Below are 23,879 nucleotides of genomic sequence, written 5' to 3'. Positions count from 1 at the left end.
ACAGAGATAACGCAGAAGGAGAACCTGCGATCTACTGATTTCTTACTGGTTTCATCATTAACCCTTTAGGACCTGCTATCTCAAGTTATAACCTTTATCTCTATAGCTGATGTTCTCTAGACTCTACTGACTCTTAATGAAAGTGTGTTTATCCCAAATGATTTAATGTTGTTTTCATAGTGACTGGAGAAAGGTCTCGACTTCAAATAAATATTTAATAACTAATAAAATACGATAAGTACAACTGAAGATAATTTATCATCATTAATATTTCAAAATAGAGACTATTGCCATTAATTATGGAAAGTTTTTTTATTTTATTTTTATAGACAATGATTTATTTAGTCTTTATTTGTTTACATTTTTATGTACTAGTTGTTGTTTATATTTGTCAAATTTAAAGAAGAAGAACAGAAAAGCTAAACTGATTTTCCAAGCAGAAACTGGTTTTGTACGTTCTGTTTGCTGACTAACAGCTGTATTCTGAGACTGTGTCCGAATCACTCAATAAAAAAACTTTAAAAAGTATTCATATGTGCAAGTCATTTAGACTTTGTCTTTGATATTTGATTTATTTTGTCTGTTCATATACCCCTGTATCTTTTTTTCTTTAATATTTTTTTCTTGTGTTTCATCTTTAACCATTTACGTTGTTCTCAAAAAGAAGCAGAAAGTGCAAGTAGTCTACAATGATATAATATCTTACTGTATTTACTAAACTAATGCATGCAAGGACTGTATTTGACTGTTTACCAGGGTAACGTCTCCATGTTTGCTGGGAGTCACACAAAGGATAAGGAGATAGCAGGAGGCCATCACTTACATTATTTTTCATTAAATAAATGGTGAGCATGTAGAAAACATCTTTCAAAAACATTTGAAATCGGAATTAGCTTCATTATGGTCTTTAGTGAAAAAGTGTTGCTAAGGCTGTATCAGTTATTAACCTCTGAGCTCTCACTAAAACCTTTATGTTATTATATGCAAATATACAGAGCTGCACTGATTGCATATAATCTGGATCCAGTAATCAGATCCTGAAAATGAAGTGTTTTTAAAAGCAGACTAGTTATTTTTATTGATTACATGGGTAAGACTTTACACTAAGGTTCCATTAGATCATGTTTGTTGTGTTCACAAACAATGAACAATACATTTATTGCAGTATTTATTAATCGTTGTTAATGTTAATGAAAATGCACAAGGCACAACTTTTGATTTTAAAAATGTATTAGTAAATGCTGAAATTAACATGAACTGAGATTAATAAACGCTATGGAGGTGTTGTTCATTCTTAGTTCATGTTAACATCAAATAATGAACCTTACTTTAAAGTGTTACTGATATATGATTGAATATTATTCACACAATAGCAATACATTATTTTTCTTTTTCATCTTTTAAATGTTCCTTTCTACAATAGACATTCACAGAAACACCAGTCATTAGATTGATATAATTACACAGAACAGCATTAAACACTGCATTGACAAAAAAAAAAAAAAAAAAAATCAATGCAATAGTGTTTTCTCAACATTTCAGTATTGCATCGATAACTGATGCACTCATTAATCTTTATATGAATTATCACTCAGTGGGTAATTTAAGCCCAGTTTGGGAAACCTTGGTGTAATGTAATATAATGTTTAATGCACTTCATTATAACAATGAACATATATATAATTTTTTTTATATCAATATGGTATGAGATTATCCTATTTAAATAATGCAAAAAAAAAAAAGGTTTAGGTCAAAAGTAATCTAAAAGTTGACTGATTAGATTATCTAAAATGTGTAAGGTAATTGATTGCGTTAGGAACTAATTTTTTTTTTCATGCAGTTAGCACCGCAAATCTAATCAGATGAAGAATACTTTGCAGATTTTAGAAATATGAACGAGCAAAGTCACAATAAATGTTATTTTGATGTATTGTGTGTCTGGTGAAAGAAAACTTTTTGGCCTTTTCACCTGTAGCACCTCCCCTTCGCGCACACGTCACGAGCCTCGAGCACCGAGTTCGCGCGCACTCACTCGCTCGCTCGCTCTCACGAGCCGGAGACTGCGCCCATCATCACACCGACTCCGAGAGCCAGCAGCAGGCGGAACAATGGCAGCATCCAGCAGCTGATCCGCGGATGGAGATCTGAGCATCATCACAGATGGAGCGATCGAGGAGCGCGAATCAGCGGGCTGTTCTCCATCACTGACGGGAGGCCCGGGATGCGCGAGGACATGCACAAGTGCCTCTGATCAAGGAGATTATTTACACATATGAGCTGCTTTGTGGCGTTTAAAGCTCTCGGCGTTCAGAAATAAACACAATCTGGCGGCGTAAGGAACGGGTAAGTCATGTGACGCGCTGTTCTGCGCGAGACGCGGATGAAAACGCACCACTTTATCAATATGCATGCGCTGCATCACTGTTTCAGTACAGTGCACACAGTGGTATTGTGAGATATGATGATGAGGCGGTGTTCATAGCGTGTGTAGTAATGTTTCTTTGGGCTTGATGAAAGCATGCTCACTTCGGACACTTGTCTCCAAACCAAGCGTTTTGGGCACGTTTCCTTGTGAGTTGTGTGCATGGACTCTGTTTCTGGGCACCATAGCCTTTTGGACCATCTTCCTCTCAATATAGCTGCCTACATTAATGTTGTTAATCACTATAGTATCAAAAAAACTAATGAGAATCCTACCCTCAAATCCTTTTTGGACATTATAGTGCAAAACAGTAAGTGTTGCCTCCTAGACAGCATTTTTTTTATTTTATTTTTTTTGTGCATTGCATGGACTCATTGGTTTTTTTGCTTGATTAGACGTCATGTTGGGATATCATTCGTTTTTTAGTCTACCTACCTAGACAGCATTTTTGTCTGTCAAAGGCACAGTCTCATATTAGCCCAAAGTTGCTGTTCTCTTGTTCACCTCAAAGGCACAAAGTGTTCTTTAGCCTTATACTTTTTTATTGTCTTCTGCCAGAAAACAAACAACTATTAGATCATTTTCAAAAGAAGAACGGTGAATACTAATACGTCCCTTTGAGATGCATGTTTGGTATTATCATCATCATCATTTGTCTTATCAACCTCTGATTCTTTAGGTTTCAAGAACAGTTTCATATCTGGCCATTAACTAATGACTGATTTAGGCAACGTTTGTGGACATGATGGTCTCAAAACCCAGGGATCGCTCCTGACCATCAGTGACTGTCCGGAGAGGGGGTCAGTAGATTTGGGGACACTATAGGATGCGTCAAAGATGCTTGATCCAGGATGCATTTGATTAATTGTACAGCGGGCCTGAAATCTGGTGTTGTGCAGATCTGATCATCTGTGACGACTGTGTTTGTTTGTAGTCTTATAAAAGAACTGAATCCATTGGCAGGTTGAGCTCTCTGTCAGCCCAATCTGTGCCGCTCACTCACTGAGTCACAAGTCTATCAATGGACTAGTGTTTCTCTTTCCAGAGTTTAGTCAGAACGCCTGCTGCTTTTCTCCTCTATGGTCATCACAACAATGCCCTCATGATGCCTGTGAGGAGGAATGGTTTTTATGGGAACTAGATGGCATCATGAAGTATTTAAACCCGAAGTCAAAGTGAGATTCATGATGAGAAAATTGCATCCATTTATCTTTTTTTTCCCCATGTTGTATTTGTTCTTTATCATTTTTGATTCCATGACATTCCGTTTCTGGCTTCTGGATTCTGATTTATCGCTCACTTGCATTCCACTCATTATTTCCTTTGGTTTTTTCCACGCGTCTCTTTATGAAAGCGCTCACTTGCATTGATTCGAGTTGAACTCCAAGCGTTGTCGCTGTTGTTGTGAGTGTATTGTTTTGTGCGTTTAATTGAAAGACCTCGGCCTGAGGGATTTCTGAAAGCTACTGTACTACCGCAGGAGCAGAAATCCCTCGTTAGCCACATTACAACAACAGTTTTGCTAAGTGATTATGTAGCTAGAACCTACCTAGACGAGTCACGGGAAACTGAGTGTGTCAATTAGAGAGATCGAGGAGTGTTAAGCGGCTGTTATTTGGTCAACGTTAAAACATTTATGTGGCCATTGAATCAACATTGTGTCAGTTCCAAAAACTACCAATAGGCTCAACTACTATCACAGTTTCTGTTTTATATACAATGTGGCATAAATATTGTGCAAAATGCATGCAGATTTAAATGCAATCGTTTTTTGTATATCTTCGCTATCATTTATCAGTTCCTTTCTAGTTATTAAAATCATCATTGGCCATTAGAAAACCCATGTATTCCCACCAATCATTATTTGAGTTGTCCACACTACATATATGATGTGTCATATCCTAGCACTGGGTCGCTACGTTTCATTTCCAGCAGCTGTGATTTTCTTTGACTCGTATATTCTTGGGCCGAGGATGAGCTCAGGGAGAGCCGACGCTGTAATTAAACAGCGAGGTGAGGTCCATGGGAGATTGTTCAGCGTCTTGATTGCTTTTCATGGCCGGAGGGGGAGAGAGCTCAGGCTGTTCCTGAGGGACAGAGACACAGCGTCTTTCGTGCTTTCCTGAGATCTCCACACACTGATCGCTACACACACTATCTGCTCACCCGCGGCTGAAGCTCATCAGCTGTCAATCAAATCACACTGAAATTAATATGAATTAATGTTTTGCCTGTTTGAAATATATTCTTTTAGATGGGGTATTGTCCTCTAATGGACAATGCTGATATGTTAGCTGGTTTCTCTAGTAGTTTTGGTGTTTGCCGTGCATTTGTCATGGTGTCTGTTGCAGTGTAAGTGAACCCTTCAGTAATGCTGCCTAATGGACAGGATTTTGGGTCATTGTGGTTTTTAAACCTAGTAAGCTGGCACTTTTAAACATTGTGTTCTCAGGATCCAGTTAGGTCCTTCCTAGATGCCTTTTAGTGTAAAACACCATGTAAGCTGAAAACCTAGTGAGGTACCTACCTAGACTGCATTGTTCAGCTCTATAGTCTCTATAGTCTAAGTTTAGAGAGCTGCCTATCTATACAGCGCTCTTGTTTGGTTTTATGACACAAAGTTTTAGATAATTCTTTCTAATACTAAGTAGACAGCTTTTTTGGCCATCATAGACACAGTCCTATATTTTCCGAAGATGCTTTCTAGGTAAGAAGCTTGTTTGGTTTTTAGACAAAAAGTCTTAGACCTTTCTTGTCTAATATTATCTTAGTCTTGTGTCAAAAAGCACACCAAAAGAAACAAATATATGATCCTTTTCAAAATGATGCATACCCTTTGAGATGCATATTCGGTTGCAGTACGGAAATGCAGCATTTGTGTTATCAGAGCTTCAGCAGCCAACATAGAAAGCATTTTGGGGCAATATATAGTTGTATCATATAGTCATAAAGTCTGGAGCTGCCTGCCTAGATGACATTCTTGTGCATGATGGTTTCAATATCAAATGAGCTGTATATGCAGATGGCATCTTTAGGGTCTCAAAACATAAAGAGCTGTCTGTGTGAAGCACATTTTGACCTGGATGTGTTTAGAGAAGGGCTCCTTTGGTGTTTTTAGCCATGCTCTTATTCCAGTGTAAGGAAACCCATCAGGGAAGCTGTCTACTTCCTCTTTCTGGCACACAGCACATTTTCCTACTCAGTCTTGGCACACACTAAAGTGCACGTCTTTGTTTCCCTCATGTTTAAAAGCGTATTATAATGCCATGGAACACACTGTATCTGGTTTAACTATACAGTACTATAATGTACAGAGCACACTGGTCTTTCTGTCTGATGTGATCATTTATTGTGGAAGTGCACATCTGAATAAGCAGAGCTGTTCGGCACAAGTAGCTCTCGATGGAGCTGGGGGTTTTCTTCAATGTGAATGGCGTGGTGGTTTTACGCTTCATGTAAATCGCAGGGCTGGAGTGGCTCTGGTCAAGAGCTCGGTGATGAAGTCATATTCCAGGCGTGTGTGACTCGGAGAGTGGTCAACGGTGTGCTGGCTCACACAGAGATGACTGCAGGTGCAGCGCAACACTCGATTTCATCAAATCAGGAGGAAAATCACCGCTGTCTGAAAGGGAATGGTCTTCTCCTGATGATCTTTGTAATTGCATTTTTTTGAGGTTCAAACAGTCATCCAAAGACAATCTTAGTCTGATTCCTAACACCACTAGAGAGCACTTTCTTGAAGTTAAGCCACCAAAGCAAAACTCACTTAAACAATAGCTTACAAATGAAAGGTTAATGGCTAGTCGGAATATTTATGACCAATACAATACAGTTAATTTACACACTTGCATATGTTTTGTTGGTAATACATTCATGTAATTCTCATATTAAGAGAGAATTAGGACCTTTTTTTAATTAATAGTTGTATCTAACAGATTAGTATGAAATCATGTGATCAACATCAGTAGTCGAGATTTGATTCGAATTATAAAAAAATAAAAATCAGCTACAGAGAATGTTTTTTTTTTAGTGGAAATTAACTCTCTTCACACAAACTATGATTGCAGGGGCAGAATCTACATTAATAAACTCTTAATTTTCATGTGGTTCATTGAACAATGTTTTGATTTGCATCACATAACCAGATCCATGCGTATGGCTTTTCTGACGTAGTAAACTTGCTTGGCAGCACACCCGGTGCACTTGTGATGTGAGGAGCTTTGGTCAACACTATCAGCTGGGTTTAGGGTCAGGTTTAGTGGAGGTGGGATGTGGGTTTAAAGACCTTTTAGCACCGCTCTCTGGTCATTTCATTTCCAAACTGACAAATATCTACAGTAACCAATGAAAAAAAAACATCGGCAGATTCATGTTCATTTGTTTTGGATTAAACTGAAGATGCTTTTAGTGCCGCTGACTAGACGGTCCACAGAAGGTTTGCTCGGTTGCTCATATGATATGGCTTTACGCTGACATTTCTCTGTGAAAGTGTGCAAGCAGCAACGTAATATTTTGCAGAAATGTCACCACAGGTATCTTTTTCCACTGAGCCTGGTTTGGAATAGAAATGCACTGTGATGGACGGTAGCTGGGGTAAAAATCATTTAAGGAAACAGAATACAAATTTCATTGTTTATTAGAATGAGTGTCGGATGCCTTCATAATACAATAAAATCAATGCATAATACATAGAGGCTTGGCAGAAGGCATTCCTGCTTTATCTCGGGCGTTTTAATTGTGTGCTGGCTGGCGTTTTCATTACCCAGCCCCCCATCATCAGTAACCTGCAGTGACACTAGAGTCTTTGTGTGTCGGCCTCCTCTTGGGCTGGCAGCTCTGGTTTCAGGATCTGCCGCCGGAGCAGAGGAGCGCTTTAAACACCACCAAATGAGCAGCAAATAAAGACGCACAGTCTTTTGTGCTCCACTCTTTCATCCAGTTTTGCAAAGGTTGCTATCATGGTGTAATGGTTAAAGATCTGGGCTGTTAACTCAGGGGTACTAGGATCAAACCCCTGTAGGGTGAGTTAGATTTCATGTGTCATTAGGTGTCAAGCATAAAGAAGAAATGGGAAATATTGTTCATTTAGGGTTTATTTAGGTAGATTTTCAATGCATTTTAAAGTATGATTTGTGAAAGACCAAAAACAGTCAAAACCTTTACTCATAAAAAGATAGAAGATCAGAAAGATGCAAGGTTTTATTAGACGTTTTCTTGTAGCTGCATTATGTAAGGAAAATCCTATATACTTTTTCCTTTTTTTATTGTTGTAATGATTTTTATACACACTCAGAAAAAAAGGTACAAAAGCTGTCCCTGGGGATGTTACGCTTTCAAAAGGTTGTAACATGCATTATTTAGGTATTTCGGTACTATAGGTATTACTATGGACCTTTCAGGTTATATACATCTTTTAAGGGTAAATCGTGCTTAATTTTTTGAGTGTATGTGACTTGCAAATGACCAGAAGAAAACAAAATTACCTGTAATTACCTGTTACAGGAATTTTTATTTGTTTTAAATAATTACAATTTACAAGATCGTATATTCTGCTGTATGTATAAAGTAAAATATATATTGTGTGAGTGTGAGTGTGTGTGTGTGTGTATACATATATGTCAACACACAATATATATAATATGTGTGTATATATATGTATATAGTCATGCAAATTGTTTTAGTGTAATAATTAATATTGTATAGGTATAATTGAATTGCAGTATGAAGTCAGTCATTGGACTGTGGAGCAGTAGGCGAGTGTTTTCGTCTGTTTAAAGTGGTGTGGTTGTCAGATGATAAGCTTTAAACTCCTTTATTCTCAGAGAGGTTTGCAGTGTCATGTTTTGAAGTCCTTCGACTCAAATGATTTCAGTAGTTCAGAACAGAGAATTATGAATGATGTTTGGATTTCTATGAGGTTCATCCCTATATCATTAGAAACTCTTTCAGCGCAAGACATGCTCTGTACTGCATTGTTTATATATATATATTTTTTATCACAGCTTCCAATGACAATTGCATTGAGAAAAGTTCTTACTGGCCGTGAATCTGTGCATGCATTGTAATGCATTATTTTTGTATTTTTATACTTCGTACTGCCTGATTCTCTTGGCATGTTTGGCACAAACATTATCATATTTGAAATGAGACAATCCGTGTCTCTTAGTGAAACTGCACCTGTCACTAAAACATATGATTTGCTTCCTCATATTTGCTGATATTTCACGTGTCCCAGGAAGTTCTGGAGAAAACAGTGCATTCATTTCTGATTGCACTGTATGTGGTCATATGTCCCAGTCCTACAGGCAACCTTTCCTGTAAACCGTGTCTCATCTCTCAGTGTAGGCAACAAGACTTTCACCTGTTTGTAGACTCATTCTTGGCCAGGAAGCTTGAGCCAGCTGGCAGACAGGGCTGTCATCAGCATGCGGTGGCATGCTGGGAGCTGTCAAGGGTTTGTTTCTCCAGCTCCCTGGGACAATCTCACTGGACTCAAGACATTTCAAACACAGCACCAGATCCAAACAGGGTTTTCTGAGCGGAAGAGAAGGAAGGAAAACTCCTTTTTATTCATTATCAATCCACATATCTGCTCCGAAACCTTCAGCACCACCTATTAATGTTCTATTAAAGTCTAAATTTGCTTAATTTCTTCATGTGTAGAGCACACTCTTTGTTTGATGAATCAGAAGGACATAAAAACACTAAGAGATGGCATATTTAATCATAATTGTATTAATAACAACACTCAGTTCTTGTTCCTCGTAGTTAGTCTGACTCACACATTAACCCGTGTTCATTCACACCGACTGATTCAGCAGCGCTAGCGAAGACAATAGTTCTGGCTGAAACCCTAGTGAGACGCCTACCTAGACAGCATTTTTAGGCATCTAAGGCAGTTTTGTAAATCTAGAGAGATGGTGAATAAAACTATATATTCAGTTATTTACTGAAAATTATTCCAATAAATTAATTAAATTAAAAGCTAAACTCACTATTTTACACAGTTTTTTAATCATTTTTTTTTTGTCTTTGTAAATTTAGATCCAAGTAGAGATAGACCGATATGGGTTTTTCTATAGCCGATGCCGATGGCTGATATGTGCTGCTGATTTTCAGGGCCGATATCTTGAGGTTTTCCCCTTCATTTGCATGCTAAAATGTCACACTAATAATAAGTGTATGCACAACATTTCTAAACTTATCATCATTTATTGAGCACTGACTTGAACCATCTCTCTGCACGGTATTAAAATAAAAAATGTATCCAAAGTTAACCAAACAAATCAATAAACTGACCAAGTATTAAATATATAAAACAGGTAATATATATATATATCAATCAGTAAATCATTTACATAAAAGTTTTAGAGCATTTATCAAGCAGAATTTGGTGTTGGAACATAAATGTAAACTTAAATATAGATTTAAATAAAATATGGAAACATTTGGATATGTGCAGAATGAGATGTGAGCAATAACCTCCAAATAAATCTAGTCAAACCTGCGCATGCAAGCATGTCACAATCTAATACACTGTAATTGCTGGATTTTTTTAAACAAATAGGCCTAGCGGAACGCAAAAATTCAAAATCAAACATTTTGCAGAACAGGATCAAATAAAGTACTGGTCATAATACTTGCATAAAATGTTTGATGTGATAAAAGCGGTTCACTGACTCCACAGCACAGCCACAAGAGCCACAGTTACATTTGGGACCTTTTTATTTTTAATATTAAGTGTCATCTGAAAACATTGCAATTGTATTTTAAAATACAACAATGAGCACCACAAAACCATTTAAAGAGACACATTCAGCGGTCTCCTTGATGGGGAAACAGTCAACAAAGTAAAATGATCTAAAACGTATGGCGCGCTCTCTTCATTTTATCAATTGATCACAATCACATCTATTCATTTTACAGTCCTGCTACTAGCATTTTATTCAGACTAAAACCCCTTTAATAAATTTCCAAGTAGCTTTTGCACATAATAATAATACCGCTGCAGACACATTTTGCAGCATTAAGGTTATTAATTGATCGTTAATTTAAATGACGATTGATCATGGAAATCATCGAATATTGACATCCCTAAATACAAGTGAGTTTGATGGAAACCTGGTTATTGTCTGCATCAAACCATGCTTCCGAACAAATGTCTTTCATGGTTCTGGGCAGCTCCATGACAGATGTCTCCGAGCACGGTGTTGTCTGTGAGCGGGGCAGAGTAACGCTGCAGTGTTTGTTAGAGCTGCCAACTTCTCCACTCCATTTACAGAGTGAAATTCTCTGACTACCTTTATCTCCCAGGTCTGTTGTTGAATCTTCCAAACGTTTTGGCTTGGGGTCTTTCACATGTGGCAGCAGCACTTTCCACCACACCAATAACAACGGGGTTGCTCGCTGACGTGCCTGACTTTAAATCGGCGCTACTAAACACGGATATCGGCCGATATATATATATATATAAAAATGAAAATATCGGCCCGATATATCGGTCAACCTCTAGATCCAAGTGAACAATATACTTTAGAATGCCTTATATTGCATAGATAATAACAATGAGTCAGTGATAATTGGTTCAAATAAAATATCAAAAACAAAATAATCCTATTGTGTCTTGATAACAGAAGAGGATGACATGATGGTGATGGTCTTAATTTAGAAGCAGTTAAATGCAGGTGAATAGGTAATTCATAGAATAACATGGAAGAGTCTTTATGTTAATGGTACAGACAGAAGAACAGGCTGAAGACTGGGGCTGAAGACAGGCTGTTCACAGGTAAGTATCCAAGGTGAGTGGATGGGCAAGGTCTTCTGTAGGAAACAACGTAGGTAAGCAGTTCTTAGGCAAATACAATATAACAGTCCTAGATAACTGTCCCTTTGTGCCACCTGGTAAACAACTTTACATTTATTTACATTTATGCATTTAGCAGATTCTTTAATCCAAAGTGACTTACAGTGCATTAAGGTTACAGTTTTATATATTTTTTAACAGTATGATTGAGTGCTTTAACGCACGACTGATGTGCAGTTATTGCCGTGGCCCTGCGGCGGCGGTACATGCAGCAGTAATAGGCATTTTGGTTGGCCACGTACTGCATGTATAAAGCATATAATAAACCTGCAGCGCATATATTTATTTAACTGAATCGCTGACTTTGTGAACTCACAATAGCACTCTACTTAATTATGATTTTTTAAAATGGTTTTAATATTTTAGTGCAGCCTTAGTAAACAGTATAGTAATGCTTTTTATGGATTCTTGTCTGTGGAATGCATCACTTCAGCTATTTTTCCGGTTAATCGAAATAGACAAAAAGCAGTCTTGGATTAATTTTTTTTTTTTTTTATCAAGTTCTCGAATTAAAGAAATCGTGACAGCCCTTTTGTGGACTATTTATTTATTGTGCTTATTAGAACATCACTTCGTTAGCTTAGCAACATAGTTAAACTCTATTGATCACTTATGAGTAGAATTGGCCGGTTTGACACACACGCTTTACCAGGTAAACAGTGTTGCAGATGTAAATAGTTTTGTTTATTTTAATTGGAATTTTTCGGTTTAAATGCATTGTGTCTCTACTTTATGTACAATGTATAAATACAGATGCATGTGCATACATCAAAATGTATATTTTCCTAATTATTGAGGACATATATTGTAAATACATGTTCCAATATAAATGTGAATATAAATGGTACATGTAGTGTGTTTGTGTGTGTGTGTGTGGAAACATACTTGAACATACAAGTACATCTATATATTATGGTAGTGATCTGTTTTATGCATTGCTTTAGTGGTTATGCACATGCTCTAGAAACAAGCCTCAGTGTTCATGCAGACGTTTGACCCACATCATGTGCTAATCCCGTTCTTTCCCATTGAAAAAGTATTTATTTATTTATTGCAAAGCAAATTGTTTATTTCATGAGAAAGTATGAATTTGCGAAGTAAAATCAATCCAGCTTGATCCAGGGAATTGTTTTTCAAGGTTTGGTCTTGAATTTTGGCTGTAATTATGTTTTCAAAACCACAAGCACCAAAACAAGAACTGCTCGCAACATCATTCTGTTCGTCTCTTCTCTGATGTAAGGCTTTGCGTAATCACATTTTTAATACAGCCTGAGTCTTAATTGTAATTTTCATAGAGCTGCGTTTTTACAGTCATTTCCGCTGCGATGAGCTCGACTTTTCTCTGGAGACCGTGGCTTCCCCCTTCACATTTGAAATCAATTACATCTCATTCTCTCCGGCCTATCTCACTTTCTCACTTTGCCTGGTCTCTCTTAATTTCAGGATCTTCCTTCTATGGCACATTTTAAAGCCATTCTAGGGGCAATTTGCGATAAATAATTAACTCTCCAGAGACTCTAATATCCATACAGTATGTGCCTTCTGTGTGCTATTGACTCTAGTTTAATACTTCCGTAGAGATTCATACTGTTGTGTCTTTCTGCTGTCGAACGTAACGAACAAGTCTCATACATATTGTAGAAAGATTCTTGTACAGAAAACATATGGATCAACGTCTTGGCCCTCTGTGATGCACTAGCCATTAGGAGATTGAAGAGCATGCTAGTTGTGCGTGCTGCCTCAACACAATGTAACGATGGTGCACACGCTTTCATGCACACAGAATCAACATATATGTTTTTGACGGCTCCTGCCTATTTTAGAACATTCCAGGTAGGCGGCTAACTTGAACTGCGGAGGATCTCTGTGCAGCGAAAACTGCGTCTAATTAGTTTGTCTAATTATGTCTTTGTGCTGGAAATTTCTCAAATTAGTGCTATGGCACAGAATGTGAGGCTGCTCGTTAGGGTTGTCATGAGAAATGTGAGGATGGTGGCTGTGGTCGCCTCACAGCAGGAGATGCATGCAGGCAGTGGCTCTTGATTAACCTGTTGAAATTTCCCATTACCTGTGCTAAATGAGATGTTTACATGCTACATGTAATGGCCATGTGCAGCACAGGCTGCTTTAAAAAAAATGTCTTTAAAAAAAAATGTTTACTGGTGTTTTTTTAATCTTTCTTTTCACCTGAGCATTATTTGTAGCAAACCATGCATCAAATTGTTTTGCTGTTGATATCTAGGAATATGAATCTTAAGGAATTAGTGATCCTTGTTTGAGTCCATGTAAAGATTCTGGGTCATTAATGATTCTATTAACAGTTGAAACAATAATTGCTTTTATGAGTCTTGGCAGCTCGTTGTGAATTAATGAGATTTCAAAAGAACAGAGTTGACAAATCAAAACTAAATCCAGTACATTTCTTTCATAAGGTATTTACATTTCACTAACCTGTCAGAGATTGGTCTTAAAGGAATCATTCAAGCAAAAAAGCATATTCTGTCATCATTTACTCTTGTCAATCCAAACCTGTCTGACTTTCTGTCTTCTGCAGAACACAGAAGGATATGTTAGACAGATGACAGTCTCGTTCACTTTCATTGTACTGAAAAAAGACTGTGACAGAATTTTTGGGTGATCTATGAAAAATGCTGGTATGTAACACCATAAAAAAAAAAACAATACCACTGATTACTAAAAAAATAAAAATAAATAAAAGTGTATCTTTAACAACACATTTTTATACACATTAAGTCCATAAATATGGTATCACATTACAATAAGTTGTCATTTTTTCACTATATTGGATGCATTAATTAACATGGACAATAAATTTGTTATTAATTTGTTAATTTTTAGTCCATGTTGGCTCAGGTTCATCAATTAACATTAATAGATACAACTTTTCATTTTAATAATGTAATAGTAAATGTTGGAATCAACATTAAAGTAATAGTACACCCAAAAATTTACATTTTCCCTGACGAACACGGATGTGACTACCATGGGAGCCCAGAGGAGAGAGCTAAGCAAAACACTGCTCATGAATAAGAAGTATAAAACAAGGATGACAGGTTTTTGATCACAAGACTTATTCTCATTTACTACAAGCAAGCAATGCAATATTGCGTTCATAATTGCAGGCGATTCATCTGCAATTATGAATGTGATATTGCATAGCTTGTCAGTGAACCATGGCTCTGTAGTAAACGCTGCTCCATCTCACGATGGAGATTTACTACTAATCACAGAACCGGCTTTACTGATGAGATGCGCATGACAATCGTATGTGATTTAATATGCAGCCCTAGTGTGTGCCAGGTTGAAGAGATGGGTCTTTATTCTAGATTTAAACTGACAGAGTGTGTCTGCGTCCTGAAATATGCTAGGTAGATTGTTCCAGAGTTTGGGTGCTAAATAGGAAAAGGACCTGCCAAACATTATCAAATGGTTATTATCAAAATGATATCAAAAGGTTTTGGTCCAAAAATTAACACCTCTGATTTTTCAGAATTTAGATTTAAGAAATTACTAGTCACCCTGTTTTAATATCATCTATACATTTCATTTGTTTTACAAATCGCAATTTATCATCAGGCCATGAAGAAATATAGAGCTGAGTTTCATCAGCATAACAGTGAAAGTTAACACCATGTTTCCTGATTATAGCTCCAAAGGGTAACATATAAAGCGTGAAAAGCAGAGGTCCTAGTACTGAGCCTTGTGGTACTTCATACTGTACTTGTGATTGATATGATACCTCTTCATTCACTGCTACGAATTGACAGTCTGATAAGTAAAATTTGAACCATGCCAATGTAATTTCACTAATGCCAACATAATTTAGTATTTTACTGAAAAGAATGTTGTGGTCAAACGCAGCACTAAAATCTAGTAGCACTAATAGGGAAATTCAACCACGATCAGATGATAAAAGCAGGTCATTTTTCTCAGTACTATGATATGGTCAAAATATTGACAGGAAATCCTCGCAGATAACATTTCTTTCTAAGAGGGAACATAGTTGAGAGTATACTGCCTTTTCAGTTCAGGTTTGAGGATTTTATATATATATATAAAGTAGTACATCCTACTTTACCTGCATACATACAGTATGCTCAAGTAAAGCAAAATGTCTCAAAATGAAAACAGAATTATTGCACAGCTTAATCTACAGACATACTGTATAATGGATTATAATGATATATGTACAATTTTTTTAAAAAGCAATATTCAAGTTGTTGTTTTTTTGGTATCCATGTATAAAAAAAGACCAAAACAGCTCAGTCTTCCAGCTTCTCGTCAAGGAAAGAAAATTTTAGTTGTTTTGTTTTGTAGTGTCCTTTCTCACTGAAGCTTTCCCAGCAGCCATCTCTCTCTCTCTCTCTCTCTCTCTCTCTCTCTATGTGTCTTACTGTAAAGGCAGCAATGATATAGCAGACTTTAGCCAACCCCCCACATCCCCCCAGTAATTGGTATTCAGAGGGGCAGCTGGGAGCCACATAGACATTTTAGTCTGAGTGCAAATTCTCAATACAGTGGTTCATTAGAGCACTGAGTCACTGCAAGCTGCCTCATTTGTTTGTGTTTGTCCAATACTTGCGCTTAAGAAGCACCCGCTGCCCACTGACATGAGAGACCTGACAAAAGTATGGCTCTGCTTCATAGTCACGTCATTCTTGTGGTCAGTTGAATATTATCACTCCACTCGGATGGAAGTGACAAGCATATTTTGTGATTATTGTCACATTTATTGCGTTACCGTGAGCTAAGTATTAAAGGGAACGTGTTTCAGGGATGTACACTCTAGGGCTGGGACAATAAATCTATGCATCGCGATTCTTTCTCGAATAGATTCTGAGCTAAACTTTGAACAGCAGATGGCACTCTAGGCTCGTTTTTAACCGCACACTCAAATGCTCATGAAGAAGAGTGCTTGTTTGTGCGGCTGAGTAATATAAAAATGTACTTGGACATAGGATTTTATGCCTTTATGATGCGAGAGTAATGTAAACATAGCCCTTGTAATTAGTTGAAACCTTTTTTAACTTTATGAATGATTATTTTAGGTTCAAGTGGTGCTTCTTTAAGGAACTGGAAGCAAGCAGAATACGGCTACTTCTAAAGCATGCAGTGCCATCTGCTGTTAATAACTAAGCTCAATATCGATTCAAGAGAGAATTGTGATACCTTCAGAAAAACTCAGAAACGAGGCAGAATAATTTCTTGATTTGTGATGCATCGATTTATTGTTCCAGCCCTAGCACACTCGCTATTAAGATTGACTTGAAATGCATCCTGAAATCGCTGCAAATAGAGGGGTCCTGTTGCTAGATCGGACGATGGTTTTGAGGAAGTGAGACTTTATGTTTGGCTCGGAGCAGCTTGTTTGTTCCAGGAGCTTTCAGTCGTACACATGGACCAGCGTGACCCTCATTATGGTTGCTTGGGAGAGCGTGTAAATGGGGTAGATTTCACCACAACTCCAAAGGGCAGCTGAGTAGAGGCGCCTAACCTTTCCGACTCATAGAAGACGTCAACCATACAAATAACTCATTAACCTTATCCACTTAATGGGATGCCCGCACCCCCCACCCACTGCACCGGACTCTTTTAATTGGCCATTGCTAAGCCTAAAATGGCACGTCCCTTTACGAGCTGGTAGAGTCACGGGCCATGGTGGGAGTGGGAATTGGCCCCTATTGGGTTGTGCTCTTAGCGAGGGGGTTGTTTTGGGGGTTGTATGCGATCACAGAGGGACATTGATTGGGTGAGCTAAATAAGAAGCTGCTTTTCATCACCTCATTCAGAAGTGGGATTGTCTTAGAGGCTGCCAGAATAAACGCCTCTAATGACCCAAAGGATATGTGTGCTCCCTTCTCTCACACAAAGACCTCTAGAAGCATCTACACCCACCGATCAATACACTTGATTACTTCAGGCCAAATAACTAGAGCCTGCCGCTTTCCTTTTGAAGAACTGCCCAGAATCCTTTTCGCCCAAAGCACTTTCTTTGTCTATAATGCTGTGGACAGATACAGCGTAATTTCTCATCTTATTATAATGATCTTCATTGTCTGTAGGTATTGATTAACATTGGCTGGTTAAGCTTGCAGATCCATGACTGCTGCTCTGCTATGATCATATGGCCAGAAATATGCTCTTCTCAAACTTGGCCAGTGCATTGTAGATGTTGTAGGTACTCTGTATGGACGCAAATGTCTATACTGTGTTATTGTTCAGCTCACTTGTTTTAATTAAAGGGGGGGGGGATGCTATTTCATGCATACTGAGTTTTTTACACTGTTAAAGAGTTGGATTCCCATGCTAAACATGGACAAAGTTTCAAAAATAATGTTGTACGTTTGAAGGAGTATTTTTGTTCCAAAAAAACCTCTTCCGGTTTGACACAAGTTTCGGAAAGTTTTTTTCGAGTATGGGTCTGTGTGCCGTTAAATGGAGCGGAATTTCCTTATATGGGTCCTGAGGCACTTCTGCCGGAAGAGCACGCTCCCGTATAGCAGAGCACTGAGAGCACAACAGACTTCACTGATCAGAGCGAAAGCGTCGCGAAATGTCACAAAAGAAGTGTGTTTTTGGTTGCCAGGGCAAGACAACCCTGCACAGATTACCAAAAGAGAAACAGCATTAAGGGACCAGTGGATGGAGTTTATTTTTACAGAGCATCAACGGAGTTGTGCAAGTGTTTGTGTTTGTTCCCTGCATTTCGAAGATGCTTGTTTTACAAACAAAGCCCAGTTTGACGCCGGATTTGCACATCGTTTATTTCTTAAGGATAATGCAGTCCCAACGAAAAAGGGTCACGATTGTGTGTTGGAACCGCAGGCGGTGAGTAAAACTGCTTAAAATATCTCTGTGTTGTTAACTTAGCTATCGGCGCGTAAACACATCAAGTAAACAACATGCGATGTTGTCATCAAACTGCACTTTCCACATGTACAGCTTAAAAAAAAAAAATTGTCCAAAAATTTTTTCCAAAACCGCTAAGCAAATATATACAGTTTCAGTACATACCACATAGAGACGTCGTTGCTGATGCTGCTCTTGTTAAATTTCAGCCTCTGGATCTGTGTCACAACTTCCAAATGCTCTCAACGCAAAAGCCTACTGGTGCTCGTGATTCTTTAGCTCCGCCCACACGTCACGCCTCCAGCCGGTCGTGTTTTTCCGGGAAAAATCGGTACAGACTATCTTTCTCTTATAAATATAATAAAAATAAAGACTTTTTGTAGTTATGAAGGATGCAGTACTACTCTGTAGGTACTCAAGATTAACAGGAGATTGAGTGAAAACGAGCATTTCACCCCCCCCTTTAAACTTAACTTGACAGTGCTTGGCCTGATGTGTGTGTATTTATACATACATAATAAATATACACAATACACACACATCTTTTATGTAAACAAAAACTTATGTTTTGGATGTGATTAATTGCGATTAATCGTTTGACAGCACAAGTGGAAACAGTGAAAATGAGAGTGATGATATAAAGTGTAGAGTACAATTGTAGAATTGAGGCCCTGCTCCTACCCTTTTTTTAGTTGACTGGATCCAAATAATTAATTACATTAATAACTGTTATTAATTCCTGCCATGATCCCTGCCTGTGTTCCCGTCATGTCTTTTACTCTTACTTTGAATAATACTCCAGTATTTCTGTGTTCACTCCTGTTTGCCTTTGGTTCTACGGCTGTCTTGTTGGTTACCATGACAGTTCATTAGCTCCACCCCCTCGTTACCTCGTTACACTGTGTATATAAACTCATGTGATTCAGTGCTTGTTTGTCAGTTGTAGCTCCCTGTAGAAGTTCTTGTCTTGGTTTTCTTTGTTCTCCTGCTCTGTGATTTCTTTTTTTACCCATTTTTTGTTTTGTTCTTTGTAGTATTAAACCTTATTTTGCATTTGGACCTGCCTGTTCTCGCCTTCATCCTGCCTAGCATAACAATTCTGATGTAACATTAATAGCTAAATACCCCGGAAATATGAAAGGATTCTGTATTAGCTAATACTGCTCTGCCTTTTTGGGTAATTTTGTCTTTCTTGCCTTTTTTTTTTTTTTTAAACAGACAGCCTTGGATACATTCATACTTTTTTTTTTTTTTTTTCACACCAAGAACGATAATTATAACAAACTATGTCATCCACACCAACACACAAAAACCTTTTGTTTATTATAAGTGCATGCTTCAGTTTTGTTGAAAATACTTTAAAGCAGGAGACTTTCTGATTGGCTGTTTTATTGTCCGTTAGCTAGAAAAATTATTTTAAATGATTCAGAGGATATGATTCCTTGGTAGGGTTGGGTATCGATATGTTTTTTTTACGATATCGGTGCCATTTCGATACTTTTAAAATGGTACCGGTGCCTAAATGGTGCCTGAAACAATACTGAAATAAAAAATTGCACAAAAAAAACAATGGAAAACATTACAAATATTTCAAATAAATCCAAAGCATTCACACACTCCTTGGATGCTCTGATTTCCCAAGTTGTGCTTCCCTTACTCTAAGCCATTGTTTAATACAAAACCACACATACTGTTCTTACTGTGTCTCTGTCAATCTCTATGATATTTAGTTAAGATGAGTGCTGTCTGTCACTGTCTTTAATCAGTTCTGTGAATTACTGTATGCTCATTCTTTATAAAGTAGCAACAATGTCATTTGTAAAGTACAGTACTGTGCAAAAGTCTTAGGCACATTAGTATTTTCACCCCCTGAAATGGTTTTAAGATTAGATGGAAATGTAAACTGATATTTCCTACTGACACACTACAGCCAAAGATATAAATAACTGGCCGAACACCATTCTTTGGGGTGAAAATACTAACTTGCCTAAGACTTTTGCACAATTGGCCCTAAAAAGTGGGAACCTGCAACTGTTACATTTGAGAGCTATTTATACCTGATTTTGTTGGTATAAATGAATGTATTTCGGTCGATTAGTGACGTTAAACAATGCAATAAACCAGTTAATGTAGAATTTTCAGTGCTGAGAAATAAAAAGACCAGGTAGCTGAATAAAATAAGGTCAGATTTAGATGAAGAAGACTCACTCAGCCATATTTTATTGTTCCTTCTTGAAAACCATGTGGGTTATTTGCTGTTTGAGTCAGATCTCAAAAAATAATCACAGTAGACGCGTAAAGGCATGTCAGCGACAGAGCGGTGACGCGAGTGGCTACTGGTTTTTCATGGATTTCTCAATAACACTGCTTTCACACCCTACAGCATATGCACTTGAGACAGGTGACACAGCACATCTACAGTGCTCCAGTTTGAGTCCTGATGCATGCTGGGCGTTTAGATATGGTCTTGAGAGAAAACGGCTGTCGAGCGATGTTCTTGGTGGGTATCAAATCAAAGCAGTCTCTGTTAGCTGTAGCTCAGGACGCTGAACCCGGGTCAAAAGCAGAAGTGTCTTGTGATTTTAATTAAATGCTTTTAATTGTCTGTGGAGCATGACTTAGCAGAAAAAGAAAAGAAGTCTTGCATAATGGAGTGTGGCCGCAGACAGCACTGCCCGCAAGACACAAATTAAACAGAGCTTGTTCATGATGGATGGCATTAGTTTGAATCATGTGTCCTGGATTTTTATCTTCTACTTTATTTGTGTTATAATGCGAGTCGTTTGGAGGGTAATTGAGGCTCTTGACCCAATGTATGTGCACAGTGAAAACATTTTGACACTCGGTAAACACAATTACAAGATTGGCTTGTGCTTACATTACATACCAGAAATTGCAAAATTAATGAAAACGAAACCTTTCTTTAAATTATGAATATTGAGGATAAAGTCAGATCTAATTCAGCTTTTTAATGAAAACTGTGATTTAATCAATGTTAGAGAAGCATCTTTGATTAAATGAATAACAAGAAAACTAATCTCACATTTTCTCATATTAAAATGATTCATGTCATCACTTGAATGAACTTCAGTCGTATATCAACTCTCTTGAGTGCAGTTGTTGTGGATTTCCAGTCATTATGTAGCTGGTTGGTGGTCTCAGAAAAACAGTGTGGGGTGATATTTGTACTTTTTTTTGTATGCATCAGTATTCTAGTTTTCAACAAAGTCATGAACATTTTGCATAAAAAAAAAAATCTATGTAAATGTCATAAATATCTCCAACTGTAAAATCACAAGTGTCCTTATACTAAAAATGAGGTTAAGTTTACAAATATCATTCCACACTCATGTTTATCCAGACACGCACTGTAAAACCTAACAGTGAAATTAATTAGATGAAATTAGTAAATGTCAATGAAATAATAATGAAAGTTCATTGGACTTAATTGAAATATGATATATATAAAAAATATAAAAAACGATTGCATTTTCTAGTTCCCAGCATGCTTTGCATCAGACATCAAGGAAAATAAATGTAGAAATGAAGTGTTATTTTGTGTTTTTTTACACAAGATGAACATAAAGAGACATGAGTTAGTACGTAAAAGTTGTGTAATGTTAGGATTAACATTATAAGTTTCTTTTATGTTGGTTTTGTAGTGTTACCGTTGCGGTGAAGAGTACAGCCTGTGGTTAGCTTGAGGATGGACAGCAATACTTAAAGACTACAAATACTGCATGTTGTTTGACTATTTACATGCAAGTATTGTCTTTTTGGTCTTTTTAAAGTCTTTTTGGTGACCACATTAGTACATGCCAGTGTGCTGTTGCTAATTAGCACTTATCTATAAAGTTCTGAATGAATGTGCTGTTAATGGAAGTAAGTTGAATATAATTATCATTATGATGTGTGGGGTGGGATCATTGGCTCCCATGGCTCTCAGCCCCAACCCACTTCGATTTAAGAAAAAAGCTGTAATTGGGGGATTTAAACACTTGAAATCTGGCAACCGCAAACATGGACTCTTTTGGAGGCTTGTAACCTGTGCAAGGTAATGCAAATGTCACATTAAAAATCTTTTCAAAGATAATAACCAGGCAGCTAAAATTTCAGACTATTATGCTTAAATTGAGAGAAGCAGAAATAATGAATACAATTACAATCTGGTTTATTGTGCAGGCCTAACATATAAGGACATTTCATAGTTCAGTGGTCAAAATATCATTGAAATCTCACTTGAGAAAAGAAACAATTGTTGTGGTTTCTATGTATTAAAATTTTTTTGAGGATCAAACTTACCCTAGTTTATTAATAGGCCTACAATTTACAAAAAAATACACTATGAAAAGTAAACAGTAATTACTGCAAATAGTAAACAGATCAAAATAGGAATATAACAAAATTATGACTTTACAAAAACATATAAAAAAATAACAATAAATATGACAACATATTATTAATAAAACATACTTTTCTTTAAAGTTAACTTTTAAAAAAAATAAAAATAAATGGAAATGGAAATCTTTAGAGATCTTTGGAGATTGTCCCTTATCAGGCTTATTATTTTAGATTTATTCTCATTTTGTCAAGTCAAGTCAACTTTATTTATATAGCACTTTAAACAAAATACATTGCGTCAAAGCAACTGAACAACATTAATTAGGAAAACAGGGTCAACAGGGTAATGCAAAATGATAGTTAAAGGCAGGTCATCATTGAATTCAGTGATGTCATCTCAGTTCAGTTTAAATAGTGTCTGTGCATTTATTTGCAATCAAGTCAATGATATCTCTGTAGATGAAGTGACCCCAACTAAGCAAGCCAGAGGCGACAGCGGCAAGGAACCGAAACTCCATCGGTGACAGAATGGAGAATGGAAAGTATGTGCTTTATGCAAATATAATTGTACAGTTTATATGTTATAAAGTGCACACAAACAGCATTACTTTGTTTTAACATGTATAGTTAGTATGTGACTACCTTGAAACCAATAACAGTGTCTCTTTTGATAATTGATGATAATAGTGCTTGGCTGACGTTCATGGCTCCAGTAGCGGTGCGCGGCTAGTAATCAGTAAAGCTCACAGCGCCTTTGCTGCTGAAAGTAATCATTGTTTTGAACATGCTGTAAAACAGGGACATTTCCATGGACAGCCACAGTCCGGACAGGACACCAAAAACTAGGTATGTCCCTAGAAAACAGGGGTGTCTGGTCATCCTTTCAAACATTGTAATCTGTCATAATTTCAAATGTCTTTCCCAAACACTAAAGAATCAGTTCATGAATATTTTTCATAATTTTCATTTTTCAAGTCTTCTGATGGCAGAATGTTAGAATATTTATTTTCATGTGTGAGCGTGCATTAACTCAAAATTGACTGTCCCTCGAATTGGTCCAAACCTGTAAGAGTTCCTTTATTTTTTTATGATAATTTAAAGAGTGTTGGTTGCCAAACAGTTTCTGGTCCCTGTTGACTTGCATAGTATGGGAAAAATAACATTTAAGTTAATGGTGACCAGCGGAAGAAAGAAATTCATACAGGCTTAGAATAACCTGAAGGTGAGGAAAAGACAGAATTACAATGTTTGGGTGAACTGTCCCTTTCAGGTGTGATCAAGCAGGTCGGTCTGGTTTACCTGAACGTCTTCCCGTGTCAGTATGTGGTTGTAGGAGGTAGCTGAGCTTTTGTTTGTGTGCTCACACGCTCAGCATCCCCCAGC

At 37.2% G+C, this 23,879-nt stretch overlaps 1 protein-coding gene across 1 annotated transcript in view; it reads left to right on the top strand.

Moving 5' to 3' along the window:
- The first annotated feature begins 1,853 nt into the window (after positions 1-1,853).
- LOC128026859 (neurite extension and migration factor-like) overlaps positions 1,854-23,879 on the top strand; it is a 144,119-nt gene continuing 122,093 nt past the window's right edge. Inside the window, exon 1 of the mRNA XM_052614102.1 lies at positions 1,854-2,343. The gene's annotated coding sequence lies outside the window, so the exon portion shown is untranslated. The remainder of the gene's footprint in view (positions 2,344-23,879) is intronic.

This window comes from Carassius gibelio, chromosome A14, assembly GCF_023724105.1.
Source record: "Carassius gibelio isolate Cgi1373 ecotype wild population from Czech Republic chromosome A14, carGib1.2-hapl.c, whole genome shotgun sequence".
NCBI lineage: Eukaryota > Metazoa > Chordata > Actinopteri > Cypriniformes > Cyprinidae > Carassius > Carassius gibelio.
The sequence above is the reverse complement of the archived record's forward strand: the minus strand, read 5'-3'. Positions and strand labels throughout refer to the sequence as shown.